Source organism: Lipotes vexillifer, unplaced genomic scaffold (genome assembly GCF_000442215.2).
Source record: "Lipotes vexillifer unplaced genomic scaffold, Lipotes_vexillifer_v1.1 scaffold137, whole genome shotgun sequence".
Classification (NCBI taxonomy): domain Eukaryota; kingdom Metazoa; phylum Chordata; class Mammalia; order Artiodactyla; family Lipotidae; genus Lipotes; species Lipotes vexillifer.
In genome coordinates this window covers 1,027,008-1,042,801 of record NW_006775780.1, presented here as the reverse complement: position 1 = coordinate 1,042,801, position 15,794 = coordinate 1,027,008, and the positions used below count along the sequence as shown (strand labels likewise).

Below are 15,794 nucleotides of genomic sequence, written 5' to 3'. Positions count from 1 at the left end.
GGGGGTGGGTGGGTGGAGGGGGTGGGCTGTGAAACACAGAGGAGTGTATGGATATTCAGGGAGCACTATGTTAAATGTCTCTGCAACATCTGACTAAATCCAACTTCCCATGCCTGCACCTGCACAGCTAAACGAGGTGCAGCCACCATCCTGTGAGCAGTGGGTGACATTCATGGGCAGGAAGGCCTACCCATTGAGGAAGGTGGGAGACAAAGGACAGAACCAGGTACCAGACAGCATTGCTGGGTAGCCCGACCAGCCCCAGTCTCCTCCGAGGTGTCTTGTTACATGAGATTTAAAACAAAAGAAAACAAAATCTATCTGTTTAAGCCACTATAATTGAGTTCTCTTTTTTAAGCCCAAATGAATTCTTCTTTTTTTCTTTATTTTGGTAAAATATATATATAACATGAAATTTACCATTAAATCATTTTTTAAGTGTACAATTCAGTGGCATTTTTACTCACATTGTTGTACAATCATCACCACCATCCATCTCCAGAACTTATTCATCTTCCCAAACTGAAACTGTACCCATTCAACAACTCCCCCATCCCCCCTGTCCTCTAGCCCTGGCAACCACCATTCTACTTTCCATTTCTATGAATTTGACTACTCTAGGTATCCCATGTAAGTGGAATCATACACTTTTGTCCTTTTGTGACTGACTTAATTCACTTAATGTAATGTCCTCAAGGCTCATCCATATTGTAGCATGTTTCAGAATTTCCTTCCTTTTTAAGGTTGAGTAATATTCCACTGTATGTACATACCACATTTTGCTTATCCATTCAACCACCAAGTGACATTTGGGGCCAAATGCATTCTTTTTTTTTTTTAATAGATCTTTATTGGAGTGTAATTGCTTCACAATACTGTGTTAGTTTCTGTTGCACAACAGAATGAATCAGCCATATGCATACACACGTCCCTGTATCCCCTTCCTCTTGAGCCTCCCTCCCCTCATCCCTATCCCACCCCTCTAGGTCATCGCAAAGCACTGAGCAGATCTCCCTGTGCTATGCTGCTGCTTCCCACCAGCCAACTATTTTACATTCAGTAGTGTATATATGTCAATGCTACTCTCACTTCACCCCAGCTTCCCCCTCTCACCCCATGTCCTCAAGTCCATTCTCTATGTCTACCTCTTTATTCCTGCCCTGCAACTAGGTTCATGAGTACCATTTTTGTTTTTTGTTTTTAGATTCTATATATATGCGTTGGTGGGAATGTAAATTGATACAACCACTATGGAAAACAGTATGGAGGTTCTTTAAAAAACTAAAAATAGAACTAGCATATGACCCAGCAATCCCACTACTGGGCATATACCCTGAGAAAACCATAATTCAGAAAGAAACATGTACCAAATGCATTCTTAATCTATATAGATAGCCACTTGCTGGTGAAAGAAAATGGCTCAGAAAACTTTACATTGAAAGAAGACGACTTCTTCCATTCAAACGTACAACTTTGTATTGAGTCAAATACAACTTCTGATAAGTTCATGTAGATGTATTTATCAGACACCATTAGCAGGAAGACATGAAAAAGATTATTTGGCTTGATAACATTTATCTTAACTGAGTTATTTTGGAAAATTCGTGATATGTTTGATTTCTACCAAAAACCAAATTTCTTTATAATTTGTTTGAATAAATAAGACTGATTTGATTAAAATAAATCCTCATGATGCCTGAAAACGGAGTCTTAGATATTTAAGAGCCCCTTTTATCCATGTAAAGGGCGACTACTTCCCTGAGCCATGTGAAACCTCTTCCGCGAGGCCATCGTTAGAGTGCCTATTTGTGGGTTTGTTTAGAATCCAGAAAAAGTTGCCAACTCTGAGGAAACTAGACGAGTTAATGGAGTATCTTTGTTTTTTTCCTCATCTTGACGTTTCCAACAACGCCATCATTTCTCTAGTGAACACTCTGGCCTACGTTACAGAAGAGCTTCTGTATCTTTACTAAAGGAAAAACCTGAGAATTGTGGGTTAAGCAGCAGGGTCACCTTCTGTGCTCTACATATTCAATTTTCTCATTCTCTCATTCATTCTTTCCCTCTCCCTCTCCCTCTCCTTCCCTCTCCCTCTGTCACACACACACACACACACCCCTCCCTACCTTAAGGCCATAAAGTCCTGTAGAGTAAGGGTTAGTATTTTCTATTCGGCAGTCAGACTGATGTTTGAAGCCGGCTGAGTGAGTCTGGGACTCTTTATTTAAGCCTCAGATTCCTCTACTGTGAAAATGGGGAATGGGAGTAGTAACTACCTCACAAGGACAAAATGAGACAACAGACGTAAAACATTCAGTGTGGGGGTTGGGCACTGAGTAAGCACTTCATACTGCAATGGATAATGACTGCCTTAAGAAAAACCATTAGCTATCACTTTCTTGTCTCTCCTCATCCTTTTCTCTGTATTTTGCTTCTGTTAGAACAAGGTGATTCCCAGCTAGCCTGACAATCATCACTGAGAGCCTAGAATACATTTAAAGAGGAGTTTAGCCTTTGACTTGCAATTCTGAAAGCTGCTGCTTCCAAGAAAGCTGAGCTCTCACCTAGGGTCAAAATGATCACGTGGGTAAACCTTTCATTATCAGAACAAAACAAATAATATAATAAAGATTTCACTTAGTTTGGCAGGAAACATTTTAACTGTGGTTATCCAGGGATTATGGGTTATGCACGATTTTTGTTTGTTATGCATTCCTTCTGTTATTTTTCCCAATTTCCGTAATAAACACCTATCTTTTTCTCCCAAGAGGTTCAATGCCCAACATCAATGCTACACCCCTGCATTCACCATACTTTCTCTTCAGGTACAATAGTAAAGGGCAAGGCAGGGTCTCCCATTATGGGATTTGGTCCCATACACTTCACTACCCTATATCTGAGTTCATGAAGAACGCTCCAGGTGTTTTATTTCATCCACCCTCCGTCACACATTTGGTATTTTCACTTCAGCATTAGTGATAGATGCAGCCTTCAAATTAAGATAATTAAAAATATGTAACATAATAGCCCAATAAAGTCATATTGTCAAATCACGTTTTAGTTCCAAAAGGTTAAGTGGCAAACTGAAAAGCATTTGCAATAAGGACAGAGAAACATGAAAACTTACCAACTCTTGGCTGACATTTAAGATATATCTTCACTGCATCTCAAGATAATTTTTAATTGTTTTATCTTCATCTCATTTGGTGGTGGCAGCAGTGGTGGGCATGAGCCAGATTATTACAAAACGAAAATTAAAAGGCTGTTATGTGTCAAGTTTTTAATGTAGGGTTTTAAATGGTAGAGGATTAGGATATAATTCCTCCAGAGGACCTAAAAATGAGATTAGGATTTTTAACTATAAATCCTAATCCCACAGATCTTTCTCTTCTTCTGGAGACTTTATTTCTTCTAAACCACTCTAACCTCAGTTCTGATACAAAGACCCCCAGAGAGGGAGGGTGAAGCTGCATTCACGGGAGAGAAATAACCCATGTTCCCAGGTGGCCTGCATCCCAGAGCAGGATCAGCAGCAACAAAAGCTCACATTCAGTACCCCTGGCACACTACACATCTCCAAGGCTTCCTGATGATCTTCAAGTATTTATGTCATCTTATAAACGCTGCCATCCACTCTCACTGCAGCGAGTGGGCATCTGAAAAATCTTTCAACACATCCCCTGTTAGAAGTCCGCAGGGACAGATAAGTAATGAGGAAAGGCCTTTCCAAATCTTAAAGGAAACATTTGGTACTTCAGTTTCCACTATTGCAACATCTCTGTTTCAACAAAAGAAGTTATTACACAGTACGTCACCTTTTCCCTGTCAGAGGATTTACTGCCAATTTTGGAGTTGGGTTACTTCTGGTTTTCAAGTCTGTCTTGTGAAATTAAAGAGAGGGCTGCCTTAAAAGTGATAGAACACACATGATTTCAGTCTTCACAGTGTCCCCATGGCTATCAAACCTGGAACCTATTACATACAAGAAGAAAACATAAGGAGCTTTATAAAGAGATGGAATAAGTAGTGAAGATGTCTGATCCAGTCTACTCCAAAGGGTATGGTTAACAACACACATTTAGTGTCTCCCCAGTATTCGGTTCTCTCTAACCTGTAACCATCAGCATACTTTGGATATTTACAATAATCTATCAAAAACAACTCAGGCTTTTCTGATTTTTTTTTAATAAATAATAAATAACCAATAGAAAAACCAATTTTACAACTATCTCCTAGAGACCTCTCTTACAAACTAGGATGCGACTGATATGTGCTTTAGCCTTTCATAATTATTTAAAATACAGAAAAATATACTAGAATGGTGACAAACAGGAAAATCTCTCGTGTAGAGCACAGTGCTAGGCATATGCTAAATACACTAAATGCTTGATATTTATTATTTATTATACTAGTATCAATTTTATTGAGAAGGTACAACCAAACCACAAAAGATTTATCTGAACAAGTTGCATAAATGGGAAGAATTCCAGTTTTGCGAATGCAAATATTTTCATAGACTGAAATCTATTTCAAAGAAACTAAGACATACAAACAAACAAAAAAGTTTCAAAACAAAAGACATGAGTGTGAAAATCCCGGATCCAATCTGTCACAGCAGAGTGTCAGAGATCTGTGGTTAACAACACAGAGGTGCCCACCCCAAAGCTTGAGTCACTTCTTCTTTCCCTGGGCCCCTCTCTTTGTCAAAGTCACATCTCAGTGTGGGAACTTATCCAATACTCATGAGCATGAATACAGATGATGAAATAAGATTTTGCTTTCTGCTCTAAATTTTCTCAATTTAGTTATCTAAATACAACACTCTAATCAGGGCGCCAGGGACACATGGTCCCAGGCAGCAGAAAGAATCAGAAAAATCACCCCAGCAGGAGTGGTGTTCCTTGGCTACATTGGAGCCCCTACTGCTACTATTGCATTTGTCTGGAAAACATACTACATGTATGAGCATTAGACTTCTCTCCACTTGAGAACTTCATTAGAGCAGCAGCCATCACAGAAGCAGCACTGCTGGCCATGTTCAGTTGCTGCTCCTGTACAGCTTCTATCTGGATTTCTGTTCCATCAGGGAGGTGAGGGGAACTACCTCCAGCTGTGGAACCTGAAATGAGTCACTTAAGATCTCCGTATCTCAGTTTCCTCACTGGAAAAAATAAATGGCTTAGCTTAAATGATTTCAAATTCCTCAGGACAAAATTTTATAGCTGGAAGTACTTTTGGAATTTCAATAACTTTCGGTAAAATTTAGCTAAGAGGCTTGCAATGAACTGACCACTTAGGAGAAAACCCTTTTAAAAAGCTGTTAATTCATGATATAGTATAGTTAGATTATTTTTTTTAATCTATTTCTTTTTTAAGGGGGAAGAGAAAAAGTCACTGACTCACTGATTCACCATTAACTGATCAACTACCGTGTCACAAATGTCATCATTTAAAGGCCCTACAATTAACTTGCAAGGAAGGTACTATCATCCCAATTTGACAAATAAGAAAAGTGAAGTGGAAGAGCTAAGAGTCTAAAATCCAAGTTTTGTAACTCTAATATGCTTGTTTCAAGATAGTCCACCACTGCAGAAATAAGGCTAATATCAGCACGCAAATAAAGGAGATACAAGCAAAGAAAACTCAAAAGCCTCAAAAACCTGAATCCATGATCAAGATCAAAGTAATAATTACCTGCAGATAAGTAGCACAACAAATACTGATACCAATACTTAGGACTGTAGATAGCCCTCAATTTTAACCATGACATCCTAAAAACAATCACTAAACAGTCCCAAAGCAATAATGTTAAAAGTGGAGATTTCATTTTGCATCAAAACCATAATGTGCATTTTATGAGTTAAAAAAAAAAATCCAAGACATAGCTGTAAACATCTACAATAATGTAGATGTGATGTAATGTAAAATAAATATTTCAGCACACATATTGATTATATATGTAGTATGAAGCCCACAGACAGAAAGAACATAAGCAAGACAGTTATACTATACTGTAAATTTAACCTATAACTGCTAAGTCAACCAATATATTAAACATTTAATTAATAATTTGCCTAATGACAAAGTTTAGAAGTGATTTATGAGGGTGATTTGAATGGCCAGGGCCTCTTTAAAAGCCGAAAAGGGAAGTCTGAGTTGATGTTACATCTCAGTAAATTCCTCTGTACAAAAGAGAGGCAATATATAAATCATTTCATCAGTTTCAAAGCTGTACTCAGAATTTAAAAACAACATTCAGTGTTTAGAGGCCTTGTGAAATAAGATGGAAAAAAAGTGTTAAATCTGCTCACCAGTCATTGCTTATCCCTTTCTCTACTCAACACAGCATCAAGGGTGGTTCTGAGATTGGAGAAAGACAGAAAAGTTCTGAAGGTGGAAAGGAAAGTGGTAATCATATTCATTTGTCTAGATCAGAGTAGAAATTAAGGAATAAGAATAAAGAAATGGTCCCAAAGCTTTCCTACCACCAACTAGCATAACCATCATATAAGCAGGTAAAAGAAGGAAAAAGCAAAATAGGTAGACCACATCAAATGAGACATGCAGCAAAAGGCAAATAAATAGACAATATAAAATTTAGAATTTTTCAAGGTTTTCATTTGACACTATTATTAGGAAATAATGTTAGTAAAAGAAGGAAATACACACACTTGTATTACTTTTTAACTTTTTATTTTAGCCAAGAAATTTATTTACAATTTTATTCAATTACCTAAGATTATGCTTCCTAATTTCCCCAAAGTTATGAGAAAAAAAGATATATCTTTGCCTAAAATTAAACAGTTTCAGTCAATACACAGAATTCTCCACGAAAACCCATGCATAGATTCCATAGGGTCCACAAACCCCAGATTAAGAACCCACACAGCTATCATTTTATTTAAAAGTTTACAAGCATATAGTTATAAACCAGTAGGCTAAACTTTCATTTTGACTTCCAATAAAAATATTTACTGCTGAGACCATGAACTCCATGTGAGAAAGGCAACAGTGACAATATCATTACCCAGAGGCTAACATGGAAATTATAGTGAAAATAATAAAATTAGGTTATCATATTAGAATCATACCATTTCCTGTTAAAAAGAAATAGGGATCCTTGGGAAAATGACTGGTTCTGAGTCTGGCTAAAGAAGTGACCAAGAGGAGCCTGAGGCATCTTGTTCTACTGAAAAGCGAGGAAGCTATCAAAGATAGTCATGGCAAAGACCACAGAAGCCAGCTTAAAGCGGCTTCCATTGACAAGAGATGGAACAATTTTACCAGCCAAAAGAATAAAAAGCTTCCAAACTCTTTACCATGTCTTGCAAGCCACCAAAACTGATCACTTGAATTTCCACTTCTAGTTAAGATGAAGAAATCTTCAAGTCTATCACCCCCACCCTAACAACAAAAGCCAACAAGAGCCACCCTAACTATGAGAACCAATAAGCCAGTTAAGCTACAACACTACAGTTTTTTAAAAACTCAGAGAGATAACGATGCAAAAATACCTCAAAGAACTAAATTCCCAAAAGGGACAAGCCTTTCCTATGACAGAAGAGGCCAATGGCTTTTTTATCACCCAGAAAGCAGTGGGGAAAGGAGAAATGCTACAGACAAGGTTAAGGAGAAACTAGCTGAACTAGTCGTTTAACAAACTTTACATGACCACAGGTGCTGACAGGATGAATTAGAATCCAAAGAAACCCCATTCACTGAGCAAATCTCATTTCACTCATTGACTCCTTCCTGTAGGTCCTCACCAAGAGCAGGGCTTCCTGGGACGGGGCTGGGGAGCTGAAAGATACCCACATCCTCAGGCACACAGGTCCTCCCTAAGTGTAAAGCAGAAGCGTGCTGAAGGCTGGGAACAGAACAGGAAAAAGCTAAAAGACAGCCTCCTCGCCTACCTGGATGCACAGAGCTATCACCAAAGGCAAGGCAGTAAAAAAAAAAAAGAAAGAAAGAAAAAGGAGGGAGAGGGAAAGGGGGAGGGAGAGGGAGAGGGAGAAGGAGAGAAAGAGAGAAGCTTCCCCGTGATTCCAAAAGCTGACAGGTGAACAATATAAACATAAACAGATATCGGGAGTTTTGCTGGTATTCAGATCCCAAGCTCTGCCTAATGGTAAATCCTAATACTAGCATTGAAATATCGAAAGCCAGGAGTGAATTGTATCCACTGCTGCAAGAATACCCAGCCCCAACTCAACTACAAATAACACTGCAGATGTATATAAAAAGGAATGTGTCCCTTTTTAGTGGCAAATATTTTCTTCAGTCTTGTCTGTATTCCAAACATAATCTTTAGCATACAATCAATAATTATGAGATAAATGAAAAAGCCAAAAACGTGCCCTATAAACAAGAGAAGGAACAGTAAACAGAAGCAGACTACTAATGGCCCAGATGCTGGAATTATCTGATACAAACCTTAAACTAACTAAAATAATTATTTTATGTAACTATCTAATGGAAAAGGCGGAAATTTTCATAAAAATATGGGAAATCTCAGCGAGACAATCTTCAAATATGAACCAAATAGAAACACTTTAAATAAAAAATATAGTATCAAAAATGAAAATGCATTCAATGGGCTTAAGAGCAAATAGGAGGAGGTGGTTAGGGGAACCCACCAGGCCGGAACCTTCCGGAACTCTTTCCTGAGGGAATCGTGACGAAGATGTGGACCAGTGGATTTGAAAGCTATAGCAGTTCCTCTTTTGGGGGAGCCGGAGGCTACACACAGTCCCCTGGGGGCTTTGGATCACTGACACCTTCCCAGGCTGAAAAGAAATCTAGAGCCCGAGCTCAGCATATTGTACCCTGTACCATATCTCAGCTGCTTTCTGCTACTCTGGTTGATGAAGTGTTCAAAATTGGAAATGTTGAGATTTCACAGGTCACTATTGTGGGGATAATCAGAAATGCAGAGAAGGCTGCAACCAACACTGTTTATAAAACAGATGACATGACGGCTGCACCCATGGATGTTCACCAGTGGGTTGACACAGGTGATGCCAGCAGTGAAAACACTGTGGTTCCTCCAGAAACATATGTGAAAGTGGCTGGTCATCTGAGATCTTTTCAGAACAAGAAAAGCCTGGTAGCCTTTAAGATCATGCCCCTGGAGGATATGAATGAGTTCACCACACATACACTGGAAGTAGTCAATGCACACATGATGCTGAGCAAGTCTAACAGCCAACCCTGAGCAGGGAGAGCACTTATCAGCAATCCAGGAATGGGTGAAGCTGGGAACTTTGGTGGGAATAGCTTCATGCCAGCAAATGGCCTCACTGTGGCCGAGAACCAGGTACTGAATTTGATTAAGGCTTGCCCAAGGCCTGAAGGATTGAACTTTCAGGATCTCAAGAATCAGCTCCAACACATGACCGTAGCCTCAATCAAGCAAGCTGTGGATTTTCTAAGCAATGAGGGACACATCTATTGTGGATGATGATCATTTTAAATCCACAGACGCAGAATAACTGGATCTAATTGGGTACCCAAGATATTTTCCAGCTGGACTTTTTATACAATCTCTCGTCTCCAGCTGTGCATATATTTGGCAGGTTGACTTCTAGGAAGTAGGTTTCATCTATAAAAGGTTTCAATTGACATTCTTTCGAAACTTACTACTCTTCTGTGTGTTCTTTTTTTGTGTGTGGTATGCGGGCCTCTCACTGTTGTGGCCTCTCCCGTTGCGGAGCACAGGCTCCGGACGCACAGGTTCAGCGGCCATGGCTCACGGGCCTAGCCGCTCCACGGCATGTGGGATCTTCCCGGACCGGGGCACGAACCTGTGTCCCCTGCATCGGCAGGCAGACTCTCAACCACTGTGCCACCAGGGAAGTCCCTCTTCTGTGTTTTTGAAGCTCAGAGGGATATGGGCAACTGACAGGGATGTAAACCAGGGCGGAATTTCTTAAAGAAGTTACAAATTAGTTAGTTACAATATCAGGATAAATGGAATTGGAAGAGGGATGCTACCAAGAGCATCTTGAGCATACTCAGGAGTTTTTATTCCTGAATCGTTTCCTGTTAGGAGTAGGACTAGGGCCTATCAGCAGAGAGCTAGCCACGAAGCCCATTAACCTCTGCCTGTTTTTGTTCCCCACTTTGGTTATGTGTTGTTACTTTCAGAATTGCACTTTCTTTCACCTTGTCATAATTGCTGCCAAAAGTGTGTTTTTATAAGCATGGGGTTCTAGAAAGGTGGCTTCATGGGGCAGAGAGAAAGATACGTGTTTTGTACAAAATAAGTACATTCATATGTTTAATAAAATAGTTCTACTTTTGCAGTAACTTGCAAAAATGTTATTTTTTACACTGTAATAATTAATACTTTATCATCTCAGCTAATTCTGAGATAAGTTAATGAGGTGTAACATGCAAATAAAAGTTCTATAACTGCTTTAAAAAAAAAAAGAGCAAACAGGATAGCAAAAGAAAGGATCAGTGAACTTAATAATAGTCATAATAAATTATCCAAACTGAAACAGAGAGGTAAAGAATGACGAAAAATGGAACAAAGCTCTCCATATCTACAGGATAATGCATACAATGGCAATCCCAGAAGTAGAAAAGAGAACAGGACAGAAGAAGTATCTGAAGATATAATGGTTGAGAATCCTCCAAACTTGGCAAATGACATCAACCTAATAACCCAAGGAGCTCAGCAAAGCCCAAAAAGGATAAACACAAAGAATAACAGATTTAGGGACATTATAATCAAACTGCTGAAAACCAAAGATAAAATATTAAAAACAGGCAGGAAAAAAAAAGACATACAAGGGGACAACCATAAAACTTCTCACCAGAAACAGCAGAAGGACAATGGAATGACATTTTTAATTACGGGAGGAAAAAACAGTCAATATAGAATTCTCTATGCAGAGAAAATATCCTTCAAAAATAAAGGGGAAATAAAGACATTTCTGATAGAATAAGATGAGAAGACTCATCACCAGCAGATCTGAACTATAAATATACTAAAGGGCATTCTAAGGAAAATAATACCAGCAGAAGACTGATGTTAGAAATAAAGAGTACCAAAAAGAGAAACTACTTGGGTAAATTTTTTTTAAAAAAACTTTAAAGCTATTAGGCATGTGTGGGTGTGTACCTGGGTGTGTACATGGGTGTAAATTTCTTTAAAAGACAACTGACTATTTAAAACAAAAATAAATAATGATGAGATACTGTGGCATTTATAACATAATATGGACATTAAAATATATTCCAAGACCTCAAAGGGTGGGAAAGAAATAATGGATTTATACTGTTGAAAGAATCTTACATTGTTTGTGAAGTAATATATTATTATTCTAAAGCAGACTGGTAAATTAACGATGCATGTGTAGTCTCTAGAGCAACCAAAAAAAACATAATACACAAAAGTATAACAAAATGTTAATAGAGAAAAATAAAATGAAATATTAAAAATAACCCAAAGGAAAACAGGAAAAGAAGAACAGAGGAACAAAGAAAACAAAGAACAAATAGAAAACAAAAAGCGAGATGGTAGATTTAGCCCAATCATATCAATAATTACATTAAGTGTAAATGGACTAAACACTCCATGTAAAAGGCTCAGATTATCAATGTGCATTAACTTTAAAAGGGGAGGGACCCAGTTTGTTTATAAGAAACATACTTTAATATAAAGACAAGATAGACTAAAAGTAAAATGGGTGAAAAATAATATACCAGACAAGCACTAAACATAAGAAAGCTGGTGTGACTATATTAATGTTAAGCAAGGTAAACATCAAAACAAAGAAGACTATCTAGAGATAAAGAATATTTTGTAATAATAAAAGTATCAATTTGTCAATACATGATGAAGTATTAAAAGTTAAAATTTTTTTTTTAATTTTACAGAGCAACTATATGGACAAATACTACAGAAACATAATATTTAGTGAAAGAAGTAAACACAGAGGACCATATACCATATAATACCATGTTCCTATGGCTCAATAAAAAAATCATAAAACTAAACAATATACTGTTTTGAGATACACACATATGTGATTAAACTTTTTTTTAAGCAAAAAAAAAAAAAAAAGATACACAAAATTCAGGATTGTAGTTGTCTCTGGAGAAGATGCAGGGGTTTGGGAAAGAATAGAAGAGGATACAGTACTATTACTTGTGTTCATTTTTAAGCTAATGATAAGTTCAAGGAATTTGATTTCATTTTGTTTCATAACTTACATATATAGTACATTATTTTATATGTATCCAATAATGCAATTTTTAAAAACTTATTTCTTAATAAGAAAAAAATGATATAATTCATCAATATCCACCAAAATCCTTAAAAATGGCCATTCCTTTTGAGTCATAATGTATACTTCTAGGAATTTATGGTATACAAAAGCTATGTACAAGAAAATCACTGTTTTCAGAACAGAAAAAAAAAACACCAGGAAATAACCCACTGGTCATTCTAAGAGACTAAAACAACCGTAGAATAGAATTTTATGCAGCTATTTTAAAATAATTAAGTTACTATTTAAATCACTACCTTAAGAGTTTGTAAATTCCTAAACGGCGTAAGTTAAACTGGGGGTACTTACCTGGACGATCATGGATTGTCCAGCTAGGAACTCCATGAAATTTTTCTAGAATTGTGTGTACACTTATGCAGGTAACTGTGTTCACATGCATGTTTCTAGGGAGAGAGTCCATAGCTTTTAGGTTCTCAAAGAGAATGATTACTCCAAAAAAACAGTTTTTAGGGTAGTTAGTCTTAAAGATGGCTCCCAATGAACAAAGCTGCCCAGTATTCACACTCATATGTAATCCCCTCCCACAATGAATCTGGATTGACCCTGTGATTCACTTTACCTAACGCAATGCCAGTCCCAGGCCTAAACCCTAAAGAGGCTTGATAGCTTTTGCTTTTGTACTTTGAGTGTCCTGAGTGACCATGTAAGAATCCAGCTGCCTTGAGGGAGAGGCCACATTAGAGCAGGATTAGCCCTGATACTACATGGGTAGCTAGCAAGGTCAAAACACCCCAGCAAACCAGCTAAGTCCAACCTTCTGGTTGTGCCCACCAAACACCTGGTTAAACCACTATCTGAACGCAGCCACATGAGAATCCCCAAGCATAACCAGCAAAAGAACCATCCACTTGAGAACCAGTTAACACATATAATCATAAGAAATAAGAAAAGGGTTATTCTTCTAAGTCACAGAGTTTGGGGGTGATTTGTTTAACAGCAATAGGTAGCTAAACAGCTACACACTGTTAGTTCAGACTGAGTAACCTCACCTAAGAACCTAATATTTTGCAATATGATGGCTGAAACAAAAATCAGCAGCTATCCATCAGAGGATACATCACTCCCCAGCCCTCTGTGCAATTCCTGTCCATGCACACGCACACACACACTCGCACACACACACACACACGACATTTATATAATAGCTTCATTGAGTAAAAACAACTTTACTTTGATTTCATGTACTTTATTTACATAGGTCCTTTTATTACACATAAATGAAACACAGATCAAGCATCTAACTTTGCCCTTATATTAAATGAGATGAAAAGAAGACCCTCACATGACCCCTCATTTAAAATATTACAGTGGTAGGGACTTTCCTGGTGGCACAGTGGTTAAGAATCCACCTGCCAATGCAGAGGACATGGGTTTGATCCCTGGTCCAGGAAGATCCCACATGCCACAGAGCAGCTAAGCCTGTGCGCCACAACTACAGAGCCCATGTGCTGCAACTACTGAAGCCCGTGCACCTAGAGCCCATGCTCCGCAACAAGAGAAGCCACCGCAATGAGAAGCCCGTGCACTGCAATGAAGAGTAGCCCTGGCTCTCTGCAACTAGAGAAAACCTGCGCACAGCAACGAAGACCCAACGCAGCCAAAAATAAATAAAATAAAATAAAATAATTTATAAAAATAAATAAAATATTACAGTGATTACTTATGTAAATCACTTTCCTTCCTTCTGGACTAAAAAAGAACAACAAAGTAGACTGAGATTCCAAGAACACACATTTGAAAGGTATTTTATAATGCCAACAAAATAGCATTGTTTTATGTCATAGTAGGACGATTACAATGCTTACTGAACAGAAATACTTTCTCTTTATTAATTTCCACAATAATCTTGCAAATGATACTTGAGAGGCACCCAGATTCAAGCAGAACCAGGAATCCTGTCCCAGAACCAAGAAGCAAAGCAGAACATAAACAATATGAAAACAGCCAGATCCCATTTCATCTATTCAATTTGAGTGAAATGAAGATATAAACAGACTTTGTGGTGGCATGGTGTGTTTTTTTTTTAATCTACTGCATTTGATTTTTCAAAACAAAAACATCCATTTTCCACAGCCAGCTTTCTGTTAGCCAAAAATAATGGCAAGAGGCATAGCTTTGGTAAGGACAGATTTAAATGATAACTACATGTTTTTAACTCTCTAGATACCTACCTATACCATTTCTAGTACAACAACAGCTGATTACATTTCTATTTGGCCCCTCTACTTCTTCACATTTTTCTACTGTCATTGAGTGAAGACTGTTTAGATTCTTTCGGCACTCAGGCACTGTTTGACTTTTCTAAACCTGTTTTCTCATTTGAAAATGAGAATCATTATGTAAAAAGTACTTAGCACAGTGCCTGACCATAGTAAATGCTCAACAAGTGATCAGTTTAGCAGGATACTGGTGGTCACTCACACAGCATTTATTTCCTTCTCCGGTCCTAAGAGAATCCTGATCTTGTTCTGCTTTCTACCCCCACCCCTGCCCACAGTCATGAACATGACCTACCTAAGGTAATGTCCTGTGCTCATGACTGGTTCATGGGTAATCCCCTTTGTCAGTGAGTAGCTCAGGAATGGGCATGTGACCCAACATTAGTCAATCAACAAAATGCAAAAAGTCAGCTGGGGAGTGTCTGAGAAGTGTCCCTCACTCCTAGAAGAGAGCTACACAAAGAGATTGTTTTTCCTTCCTCGAGAGATTTCATGTGATGAGTTTTTCTGGCAATGCAATAGCCATTCTGCCATCAGCATGAAGAGGAGGCCAGCAATGATGACAGCATAGCAAGCAAGGGACATGGAGAACTGGATACTTGACGTCAGCAATGGAGCCTTGAACCAACCAACCCTGCAGTCCACCTACCTTGGAACCTCCTCCTTTGTGAAACCACTGCACTCCTTGTTGTTGAGCCAGTTTGAGTAGTGATTTCTGTTACCCAGAGCTCAAAGTACTCTAATTACCACAATCATGGAAGCGTGTGAAAACCACAATGGATTTTATCCAAACTAAACTAAACTAAAATTAAACCACCCTTCTCTTTAGAGCAGAGCTCTCAGCATGAATATCTAAAGCTCTTAAACAAGCAGGAGCACTAGCCCTGGTTTTCCAACATGGAACAATTAAGTCATTTTGCCAATCAGAATCTGTCTGACAGTTCTTCAAAATATGCAAAGGGTTACTGAGTTCAAGTCAACAGACATTTATTGAGTACCACCCATATCTTTAAGGCACCAGCTTCTTCCTCAAGGAGCTCTCAGGCTTTATAAAGGGGAACAACCATAAATGGTACATGCGCTACCTCATGGCACCACTGACCACGAAGGGAGTAAATCTTTGGACTGGGCAAGGGAAGCAGGGAGGGTAGGAGGGAGGCTGAAGAAAAGAAAAGACACTTGAGCTCAACCTTGAAGGATGAGCCAGGCTTTTCCAGGTGTGATAAGGATGGAAGGCATTCTAAACAGGAGCAGAAAGAGAAACATGCACTCTTTC

At 38.4% G+C, this 15,794-nt stretch overlaps 1 protein-coding gene and 1 pseudogene across 1 annotated transcript in view; one reads left to right on the top strand and one right to left on the bottom strand.

Annotated features, from left to right (window-relative positions):
* TASP1 (taspase 1) overlaps positions 1–15,794 on the bottom strand; it is a 236,680-nt gene that overhangs the window by 99,844 nt on the left and 121,042 nt on the right. The window lies entirely within an intron of this gene.
* Positions 8,678–9,491, top strand: LOC103087435 (replication protein A 32 kDa subunit pseudogene; annotated as a pseudogene).